The sequence below is a fragment of the Heterodontus francisci genome, unplaced genomic scaffold (assembly GCF_036365525.1).
Source record: "Heterodontus francisci isolate sHetFra1 unplaced genomic scaffold, sHetFra1.hap1 HAP1_SCAFFOLD_857, whole genome shotgun sequence".
Lineage (NCBI taxonomy): Eukaryota > Metazoa > Chordata > Chondrichthyes > Heterodontiformes > Heterodontidae > Heterodontus > Heterodontus francisci.
In genome coordinates, this window is record NW_027140202.1 from 237,232 (window position 1) to 247,370 (window position 10,139).

Below are 10,139 nucleotides of genomic sequence, written 5' to 3' on the forward strand. Positions count from 1 at the left end.
AGCTGCTCCTTGAATAAGCTCCACAGTTCGATTGTTCCCATCCCCTGCAGCTTCCTTCCCCATCCTCCGCATCCTAAATCTTGCCTAATCGCATCATAATTTCCTTTCCCCCAGCTATAATTTTTGCCCTGCGGTATATACCTGTCCCTGCCCATCGCTAAGGTAAACCTAACCGAATTGTGATCACTATCACCAAAGTGCTCACCTACATCTAAATCTAACACCTGGCTGGGTTCACTTCCCAGTACCAAATCCAATGTGGCATCGCCCCTGGTTGGCCTGTCTACCTACTGTGTCAGAAAACCCTCCTGCACACACTGGACAAAAACTGACCCATCTAAAGTGCTTAATAACAGCTGGAGTGGTACTGAGTCCGACTCACACACCAGGAAAGAGTCAATTCAATCCAGACTTGTGGCGAAGGGGAGTTGAGGTGAGGAGTGGAGAGTGGGGGAGGGGAGTGGGGGAGGGAGTGGGGGATGGGAGATGAGGGGAAAGGGGAGGGGAGGGGAGTGGGGGTGCGAAGTGGGAAGAGGAGTGCAGAGGGGAGTGGAGGCGAGAGGGGAGGGGAGTGGGGGAGGGGTGAGGAATCGGGGAGTGGGAAATGGATTGGGGAGGGGAGGGGAGAGGTCGAGGTGAGTGGAGGAGGGGTGAGGGATAGGGGAGTGAGAAGTGGAGTGGTGAAAGGAGTTGGGAGGGGTGTACTGGAGTGGGGATTGGGGGACGAGACTGGAGAGTGGAAGTGGGGGAATTCAGTCGGGAGTGGGGAGTGGGGGAGGGGAGTGGAGAGGAGGCGAGTGGGGGATGGAAGACGAGGCGAGTGTGGGAGGGGTGGGGAGAGGAGGCGAGTGGGGGAGGGGAGAGTAGGCGAGTGGGGGAGGGGAGGGGTGAGGAGGCAAGTGGGGGAGGGGAGGGGAGAGGTGTGGGGAGGGGAGAGGTGAGGATTGGGAGGAGAGAGGGGGAGTGGGAGGGCTTTGGGGGAGGGGTGTGGGACATGCGGGAGGTCAGTTGGGAGTGGAGGAGTGGAGGAGGGGAGTAGAGGAGGGGAGGGGGAGTGAGAGGGGTGGGGGTATTGGGAGTTGGGGAGGGGAGTTGGAGTGTGTTGTAGGTGAGTGGGGTGTTGGGGAGGGGAGTGGGGGAGTGGATTGGGGAAGGGAGTGGGGGAAGAGAGTGGGGGAAGGGTGTGGGGGAAGGGAGTGGGGGATTGGAGTGGGGAGTGAGGAGTGGGAGTGGGGGAGGGGCGTGGAGAGTGCGGGAGGGGAGTGAGGAGGAGGAGTGGGGGTGGGAGAGTGGGGAGGTGACTTGGGAAGGGAGTGAGGATGGGGAGTGGGGGTGGGGGAGTGGGGAGGTGAGTTGGGAGCGCAGGAGTGAGAGTGGGGAAAGGATTGGGTGTGGGTGTGGTTGTGGGGAGAGGTAAGGAGGCAATGAGGAGTGGGGGAGGGAAGTGGGGGAGGGGAGTGGGGGAGAGGAGTGGAGAGTGGGAGAGGGGAGTGGGGAGTGAGGGTAATTGAGTCGGGAGTGGAGTGTGTGGGAGGGAAGTGGGTAGTGGAGAATGGGGGAGTGGAGTGAGGACTGGGGGAGGGAGGTGGGGAGTGGGGAGTGGGGGATTGGAGTGGGGAGTGAGGAGTCGGGTGTGGAGGAGCTTTGCGGGGTGTGGGTGTGGGGGTGGGGGTTGGGAGTGGGGAGTGGGGGAGGGGACTGTGGTTTGTGGGATGGGCATGTGGAGTGGGGGAGGGGAGTGAGGAGTCGGGGAGCGGATCGTGGAGTGGGGAGAGGGGTGTGGGGGTTGGGGTGTGGGGGAGGGGAGTGGTGAGTGGGTGACATGAATGAGGAGTAGGGAGGGAAGTGTGGCGTTGGAAGTGGAGTTGGGAGTGAGGAGTGGGCAGTGGGGTAGTGAGGAGTGGTGAGGGGAGTGAGGAGTGGGGAGTGATGGAGTGGGGAGTGGAGTGAGGAGTGGGGAGTGGTGTTGGGGAAGGGATGGTTGAGAGGGGAGTGGTGTGGGGAGTGGGGAGTAGTGAGTGGAGTGGGGAGTAGTGAGTGGGGAGTGAGGAGTGGGGAGTGCGGAGTGGGGGAGTGAGAAGTGGGGAGTAGGGGAGTGGAGTGAGAAGTGGGTAGTGGGGAGTGGGGGAGTGGAGTGGGGAGTGAGGAATGGGGTGTGGGGAAGGGGAGTGGGGGAGGGGAGTGGGGAGTGGGTGAGGGGAGTGGGGTTGGTGGGAGTGGAGTGAGGAGTGGGGGAGAGATTGGGGATTGGGTAGTTGGGAAGGGGAGTGGTGAGTGGGTGAGGGGAGTGGGGGAGGGGAAGAGGTGTGTGGAGTGGAGTGGAGAGTGAGGAGTGGGGAGCGGGGGAGAGGTGAGTGGGGGAGTGGGGAGTGAGGAGTCGGGGAGTGGGGGGGAGGGGTGGGGAGTGAGGAGTGGGGGAGTGGGGAGGTGGTGGGGTCTGTGGGAGTGGAGTGATAGAGGGGCAGGGCCTAGTCGGGGAGGGGGAGTGGGGGAAGGGAGTGGGGGAGAGGAGTAAGGGAGGGTAGTGGGGGAGGATAGTGGGGGAGGGTAGTGGAGAGTGGGGGAGTGGAGGGGGAGGTGAGGGGACTGGAGAGTGAGGAGTGGGGAGTGAGGAGTGGGGAGTGGGGGAGGGGAGTGTGGAGTTCGGGAGGGGAGTGGGGAGGGAGAGGGGGAGAGGAGTTACGGAGGGTTGTGAGGGAGGAGAGTAAGGAGTGCGGAGTTGAGGAGGGTAGTGGGGAGTGAGGAGTGGGGTAGGGATGAGCGGATTGTGGGAGAGGAGTGGTGGAGGGTTGTGGGGAGGGGAGTGAGGGAGGGGGAGTTGTGGAGGGGAGTGGGGGAGATGGAGTGGGTGAGGCAGATTGGCAAGCGGGGGAGGGGAGTGGAGAGTGAGGAGTGGGGGAGGGGTGAGCGGAGTAGGTGAGGGGTATGGGGGAGGGGCGTGGGGAGGGAAGTGAAGGATGGAAGTGAGGGACGAGAGTTGAGAAGGGGTTTGGGGAGGGGAGTGCGGTAGTGGAGAATGGAGTGAGGGAGGGGAGGGTGATGTGAGTGGGGGAGGGGCAGTGGGATTCGGGGATGGGAGTGGGGAAGGAGAAGGAGTGTGAGGGGGAGAAGGAGGTGCGTGGGAAGTGTAGGGTCGGGGAGAGTGGAGTTGGGAGCGGAGTGGAGGATGGGAGTGAGGGAGGAGAGTGCGGGAGTGGTGAAGCGGAGTGAAGGAGGGGGAGGGGGAGCTGTGTGAGTAAGGGCAATAGGGGACAGAAGTGTGGGAGTGGAGTGGGGGAGGGGAAGGGGAGTGGAATGGGTGTGGGCAGTGGGGGAGGGGAGTGGGGAGGGGAGTGGGGGAGGGTAGTGGAGGTTGGGGGTAGGGGAAGGGAGGCAGAAGAGGAGTGGGAGATGTGCTGGGGAGTGTAGGAGGGGGTGTTGCATGAGGGGGAAGGGGAGGGAAGGGTTGATGGGACTGGGGGAAAGGTGTGGGGGAAGGGATTGGGGATGGGGCGTGAGGGAGGGGGAGGGCAGAGCAGAAGGGGCACGGGGGAGGGAGAGTGGGGGAGGGTGAGTGGGATTGGGGGAGGGTAGTGGGGAGCGAGAGGGAGTGTGAGGGGAGAGGGTGGTGAGTGGGCGGTATAGGGGAGGGGAGAGAGGAGTGGGAACTGGAGTGGAGGATGCGAGTGAGGGAGGAGAGTGGGGAGTGGGGGAGGGGAGTGCAGGGGGTTGGGGAGGGGAGTTGGGGAGGGGACTGGGCAGGGGAGGGGGACGGGAGCAGGGAGAGGAATGGGCAAGGTGGCAGTGGGAGTGGAGTGGGAAATGGGAGTGAGTTTGCGGTGTTGGGTAGGGAAGGGGAGAGGGGTGTGGGGAAGGGCGGGAAGTTGGGAGGGCAGCGGAGAAGGAATGTGGGGAGGGGGACTCGTGGAGGGTCACGGGGTAGGTGGATGGTAGTGGGGGAGGCGAGTGGCGGAGGGGAATGGGGTAAGCCAATGAGGAGTAGGGTAGGTGAGTGGTGGAGGGGATTGGGGAGGGGGAGAAGGGGAGAGGGAAGGGAGTGGGGGAATAGAGTGGGGAAGGGGAGGGGGAAGGGCAGGGAGGGGGATGGGAGTGGTAGAGGGGGAGCAGGAAGGGAATAAGGGAGGGAAGTGGGGTGGGGTGCAGGGAACAGGGAGGGGAGATAGGGGAGTGGGGTGCAGAGTTAGGGGAGTGGGGGAGGGTGAGTGGGGCAGGGGGAGGGTTGTGGGGTGGGAGAGGGGATGTGAGGGGGAGAGGGTGGTGAGTGAAGGGGTGTACGGGAGGGGAGAGAGGAGTGAGGAGTGGAGTGGCGGATGGGAGTGAGGCAGGAGAGTAGTGGAGTGGGGGAGGGAGTGGGGAATGGGGTCTTGGACTGGGGGAGTGGAGTGGGGGATGTGAGTGGAGGAGGGGGATGTGGGAAGTTAAGGGGAGTGATGCAGGGGAAGGGGAGTAGGGGAGAGGGGGAGTGGGGAGGGGTAGGGAAGTGGGAGACGGGAGTGAGTGTGCAGATTGTGGTGAGGAGGGGGAGGGGAGGGGAGTGGAGTGGGGAAAGGAGGGGAGTGGACGGGGCAGTGGAGAAGGAGACTCGCGGAGGGTAGTGGGGGAGGTGTAGGGTAGTGGGGGAGGGTAGTGGGTAAGGGTACTGGGGGAGGGTAGTGAAAGATGGGAATGGCGGAGTGGAGTGGGGGAGGCCGATGAGAAGTAGGGGGTGGGTGTTGTGGAAGGGATTGGGGAGGGGGTAAGGCGGAAGGGGAAGGGAAGATGGAAGGGAGTGGGGGAATAGAGTGGGGAGGGAGGGGGAAGGGCGGGGAGGGGGATGGGAGTGATAGAGGGGGAGCAGGAAGGGAATAAAGGAGGGCAGTGGGATTGGGGTGCAGGGAACGGGTAAGGGAGTTAGGGGAGTGGGGGAGGGTGAGTGGGGCAGAGGGAGGGTTGTGGGGATGGAGAGGGGATGTGAGGGGGAGAGAGAGGGTATGTGAGGGGGAGAGTGTGGTGAGTGAAGGGGTGTAGGGGAGGGGAGAGAGGAGTGGGGAGTGTAGTGGCGGATGGGAGTGAGGGAGGAAAGTGGTGGAGTGGGGGAGGGGGTGGGGAATGGGGGCTTGGAGTGGGGGAGGTGGAGGGGGAAGGGGTGAGTGGGATTGGGGGAGTGCGAGTGGGATTGGGGGAGTGCGAGTGGGATTGGGGGAGTGCGAGTGGGATTGGGGGAGGGTGAGTGGGATTGGGGGAGGGTGAGTGGGATTGGGGGAGGGTGAGTGGGATTGGGGGGAGGGGAGTGGTATTGGGGGAGGGTGAGTGGAATTGGGAGAGGGTAGTGGGGAGTGGCGTGGAGGATGAGAGTGAGGGAGTAGGGGATGTGGCAGGGGGGTGGGGGATGGAGATGTGGCAAGGATATTAGTAGGGGAGTGAGAGAACAAAGATGGGAGAGATGGAGAGGAGTGGGGGAGCGGAGAGTTGGGGGTTAGGGGAGGGGATTGGGGAGGGCAGCGGGGGAGGGGAGTAGGGGGAGGGGTTGGGCAGGAGAGGAGAGTGAGGAGGGGAGTGTGGGAGGGGTTGGGGTAGGGAGTGTGGCAAGTCGGGGAGGAGTGGTGGGATTGGCAGAAGAGTGGGGGAGGGGAGTGGGGGAGGGGAGTGGGAGAGGTGTGGTGGGGAGGGGAGTTGGGGAGGGAAGTGGGGAGAGGAGTGGGGGTGAGGAGGGGTGGGGAGTGGAAGGGGGAGGGGACGGGTAAGGGAAGTGTGTGAATGGAGTGGGTGGGATAGCAAATTGTGTTAAGGAAGGGGATGAGAGTGGGGGAGAGGGGTTGGAGAGGGTGAGTGCGGAGGGCAGTGGACTGAGGAGGGGAATGTACGAGGGCAGTGGAGGAGGCGCGTGGGGGAAGTGAGTGTGAGAGTGGTGAGGGAAAGGGGAGGGGAGTGGGGAGTGGGTTAGGTGAGTGGGGGAGAGGAGTGGGGAAGGGGAGGTCTTGGGGGAGGGGAGTAGGGAGGAGTGGGGGAGGGGAGTGGGGGCGGAGTGGGGGAGGGGAGTAGGGATGAGGGGATTGGGGACAGGAGTGAGGGGAGGGGTTGGGGAGGGAGGGAAGAGGGGGAATGGCATGGGCAGAGGGACGTTAGGGGAGTGCAGCGCGCAGTTAGCAGAGTGGGTGAGGGTATTTGGAGTTGGGAGTGGGGGAGGAGTGCAGGAGTAGTGGGGGAGGGGTGGAGGAGGGAAGAGTGGGAGGAGTGGAGAGAAGTGGGGGAGAAGTGGGGGAGGGGTGGGTGAAGGGAGTGGGGGGAGGTGTTTGGGGACAGGAGTGAGAGGAGGGGTTGGGGAGTGAGGGGAGTGGAGTGGGGAGAGGGTAGTTAGGGGAATGGAGGAGGTGATTTGCAGTTGGGAGTGGGAGGGAAGTGGAGGGGAGGGGGTGGGGAGGCATGTGGGGGAGGGGCAGGGATGTGGGGGAGGGAGAGGTGGAATGAGGATGGAGGGGAACGGGAGTGGGTTAGGGTTAGAGTGAGTGCGGGACTGGAGTGCGGTAGGGGAGTGTGGGGAGAGTTGGGGAGGGCAGAGTGGAAGGGGAGGGGGAGGGGAGTGGGGGGCGGTAGTGGAGGATGGGAGTAGGGAGCGGAGTGGAGTGGAGGAGGACAGGAGTAGGGGAGGGGTGTTTGGGAGTGCAGCGGGGTAATGGTAGGAGAGGGAGAGAAGTGGGAGAGGGGAGGGAGTGGAGTGGGGGAGGAGAGGGAGGGGAGTGGGGGAGGGGGACAGGAGAGTGGGGAGTGGGTAGGGCTTAGGGGCAGGCTAGTGGGGGTGAGGTGGGGTTGGGAGGGTAGTGAGGGAGGGGATTGGGTGCAGGGTGTTGGGGGAGGTAGAGGGGCAGGGGTGAAGGTGAGTTGGCAGAGGAGTTGGGAGGGGTGTTTGGCAGGGGAAGTGGAGTTGTGGGGAGTGGGGTAAGGGAGTGGGGGACGAGGGACGGGAGAGAGGGGAGTGGGGGAGGGGAGTTGACCAGGTGGGGTGGGTAGTGGCGGAGGGTCGTGGGGCAAGGTAGTGGGGGAGAGGGTTTTGAGGGTAGGGCAGATGGAGGGGAGTGGCGGATGGGTGTGTGTGAGAGGGAGTGTGGGAGTGGAGGGAAGTGGGGGATGTGACAGGGAGGGGTGTGTCGAGGGAGACCAGGTCTGAGGGGGAGAGGGTGCGTACAAGGGTGAAGGGGAGCGAAGTGAGGAGTAGGGGACTGGAGTGGACGATAGGAGTGAGAGAGGGGAGTGGGATGTGGGAGGGGAAAGGGGAGAGGGGACCGGGGACGAGTGGGGGAGGGGTGCGTTGAGGGGAATGCAGAATGAGAGGGGAGGTGAGTGGGGAATGCGGAAGTAGAGTGGAGGATGGGGAGTGGGGAAATAGGAGAGGGGAAGGGGAGGGTGTGTAATGGTGAGGGGGAGGGGAGTGTGAGGGGGAGGGGAGTGTGAGGGGAGGGAGAGGGTCGTGTGGAAGGAAGTAGGGGAGGGGATTGGGGGATGGGGAGGGGGGAGTGTGGCAAAGAGTGGGGGAGGGGAGTTTGAGAGGGGAGTGGGGGAGGGCAATGGTCAGAAAGGAGGGGGAGAGTGGGAGGAGGAGTGTGGAAGAAGGAGAGAGTGTGAGATGGGCGGAGGGGAGAGTGGAAGGGAGTGGGGGAAGGGAGTGGGGGAGAGGGTAAGGGAATGAAGAGGGGGCAGGAGGGGGAGGGGAATGAAGAGGGGGAGGGAGGGGATGGTGGAGGGGAATGAAGAGGGGGAGGGAGGGGAATGTGCGGGGAATGAAGAGGGGAGGGAGGGGAAGGTGGAGCGGAAAGAAGAGGGGGAGGGAAGGGGTGGTGGAAGGGAATGCAGAGGGGGAGGGGGAGGTGGAGGGGACTGAAGAGGGGGAGGGAGGGGCTGGTGGAAGGGAATGCAGAGGGGGAGGGGGTGGTGGAGGGGAATGAAGAGGAGGAGGGAGGGGGTCGTGGAGGGGAATGAAGAGGGGGAGGGAGGGGGAGGTGGATGAGAATGAAGATGGGGAGGGAGGGGGTGGTGGAGGGGAATGGAGGGAGGGGGAGGTGGAGTGGAATGAATAGGGGGAGGGAGGGGGTGGTGGAGGGGAATAAAGAGGGGGAGGGAGGGGCTGGTGGAGGGGAATGAAGAGGGGGATGGAGGGGGTATGGAGGAGAAAGAAGAGGGGGTGGGAGAGGGTGATGGATGACAATGAAGAGGTGGAGGGAAGGGGAGGTGGAGGGGAATGAAGAGGGGAGGGAGGGGAGGTGGAGGGAATGAAGAGGGGGAGGGAGGGGATGGTGGAGCGTAATGTAGAGGAGGAGGGAGGGGTGGTGGAGGGGAATGAAGAGGGGGAGGGAGGGGATGGTGGAGCGTATGTAGAGGGGAGGAAGGGGGTGGTGTAGGGGAATGAAGAGGGAAGGAGGGGTGTTGGAGGAGAATGAAGAAGGGAGGGAGGGGGAGGTGGAGGGGAATGAAAAGGGGAGGGATGTGGTGGTGGAGGGGAATGAAGTGGGAGAGGGAGGGGTGGTGGAGAGGAATGAAGAGGGGACGGAGGGGGAGGTGGAGGGGAATGAAAAGGGGAGGGATGTGGTGGTGGAGGGGAATGAAGAGGGCGAGGGAGGGGTGGTGGAGAGGAATGAAGAGGGGGACGGAGGGGGAGGTGGAGGGGAATGAAGAGGGTGACGGAGGGGGAGGTGGAGGGGAATGAAGAGGGAAGGATGGGTGTGGTGGAGGAGTATGAAGAGGGGGGGGAGGTTGTGGTGGAGTGGAATGAAGAGGGGCAGGGAGGGTGAGGTGGAGTGGAAAGAACAGGGGGAAGGAGGGGGAGGAGGAGTGGAATGAGAGGGGGAGGGAGGTGGAGGAGAATGAAGATGCGGAGGGAGGGGGTTGTGGAGGGGAATGAATATGCGGAGGGAGGGGGTGATGGAGGGGAATGAAGAGGGTCGGGAGGGGGTGGTGGATTCGGAATGCAGAGGGGAGGGAGGGGGAGGTGGAGGGGAATTAAGAGGGGGAGGGAGGGGGAGGTTGAGGGGAATGATTCGGGGGAGGGAGGGGGTGGTGGAGCAGAATGAAGATTGGGCCGGGGAGGTGGAAGGGAATGAGAGGGGGAGGGAGGGGGAGGTGGAGGGGAATGAAGAGAAGGAAGGAGGTGGTGGTGGAGCGAAACTAAGAGGGAGGAACGGTGTGGTGGATTGGAATGAAGAGCAGGAGGGAGGGGTGGTGGAGGGGAACGAAGAAGGGGAGGGAGGGGCTGGTGGAGGGGAATGAAGAGGTGGAGGGAGGGGGTGGTGGATGGGAATGAAGAGGGGGAGGGAGGGGGTGGTGGAGGGGACTGAGAGGGGGAGGGAGGGGGAGGTGGAGGGGAATGAAAAAGGGGGGAGGGGATGGTGGAGGGAAATGAAGAGGGGAGGGAGGGGGAGGTGGAGGGGAATGAAGAGGAGGGAGGGGGTGATGGAGCGGAATTAAGAGGAAGGACGGGGTGGTGGATTGGAATGAAGAGGAGGAGGGAGGGGTGGTGGAAGGGAATGAAGAGGGGGAGTGAGGGGGTCGTGGAGGTGAAACAAGAGGGGGAAGGAGTGGGTGGTGGAGCGGAATGAAGAGGGGGAGGGAGGGGGTGGTGGAGGGGAATTACGAGGGGATGGATGGGGTGGTAGAGGGGAACGAAGAGGGGGAGGGAGGGGGTGATGGAGGAGAAGGAAGAGGGTGAGGGAGGGGGTGGTGGAGATGTATGAAGAGGGGGAAGGTGGGGGACGTGGAGTGGAATGAAGAGGTGGAGGGACGGGGATGTGGAGGGGAATGAAGAGGGGGAGGGAGGGGTGATGGAGGGGAATGAAGAGGGGAGGGAGGGGTAGGTTGAGGGGAATGAAGAGGGGGAGGGATGGGGTGGTGGAGGAGAATGAAGAGGGGGAGGGACGGGGACGTGGAGGGGAATGAAGAGAGGGACGGAGGACGGAGGTGGTGGTGGAGGGGAATGAAGAGGGGAGGGAGCGGAAGGTTGAGGGGAATGACGAGGGGGAGCGATGGGGTGGTAGAGGGGCATGAAGAGGGGGAGGGAGGGGGTGATGGTTGGGAATGAAGAGGGGGAGGGAGGGGGAGGTTGAGAAGAAAGAGGAGGGGGAGGGAGGGGGAGGTGGAGGAGAATGAAGTGGGGGAGGGACGGGTGGTGGATA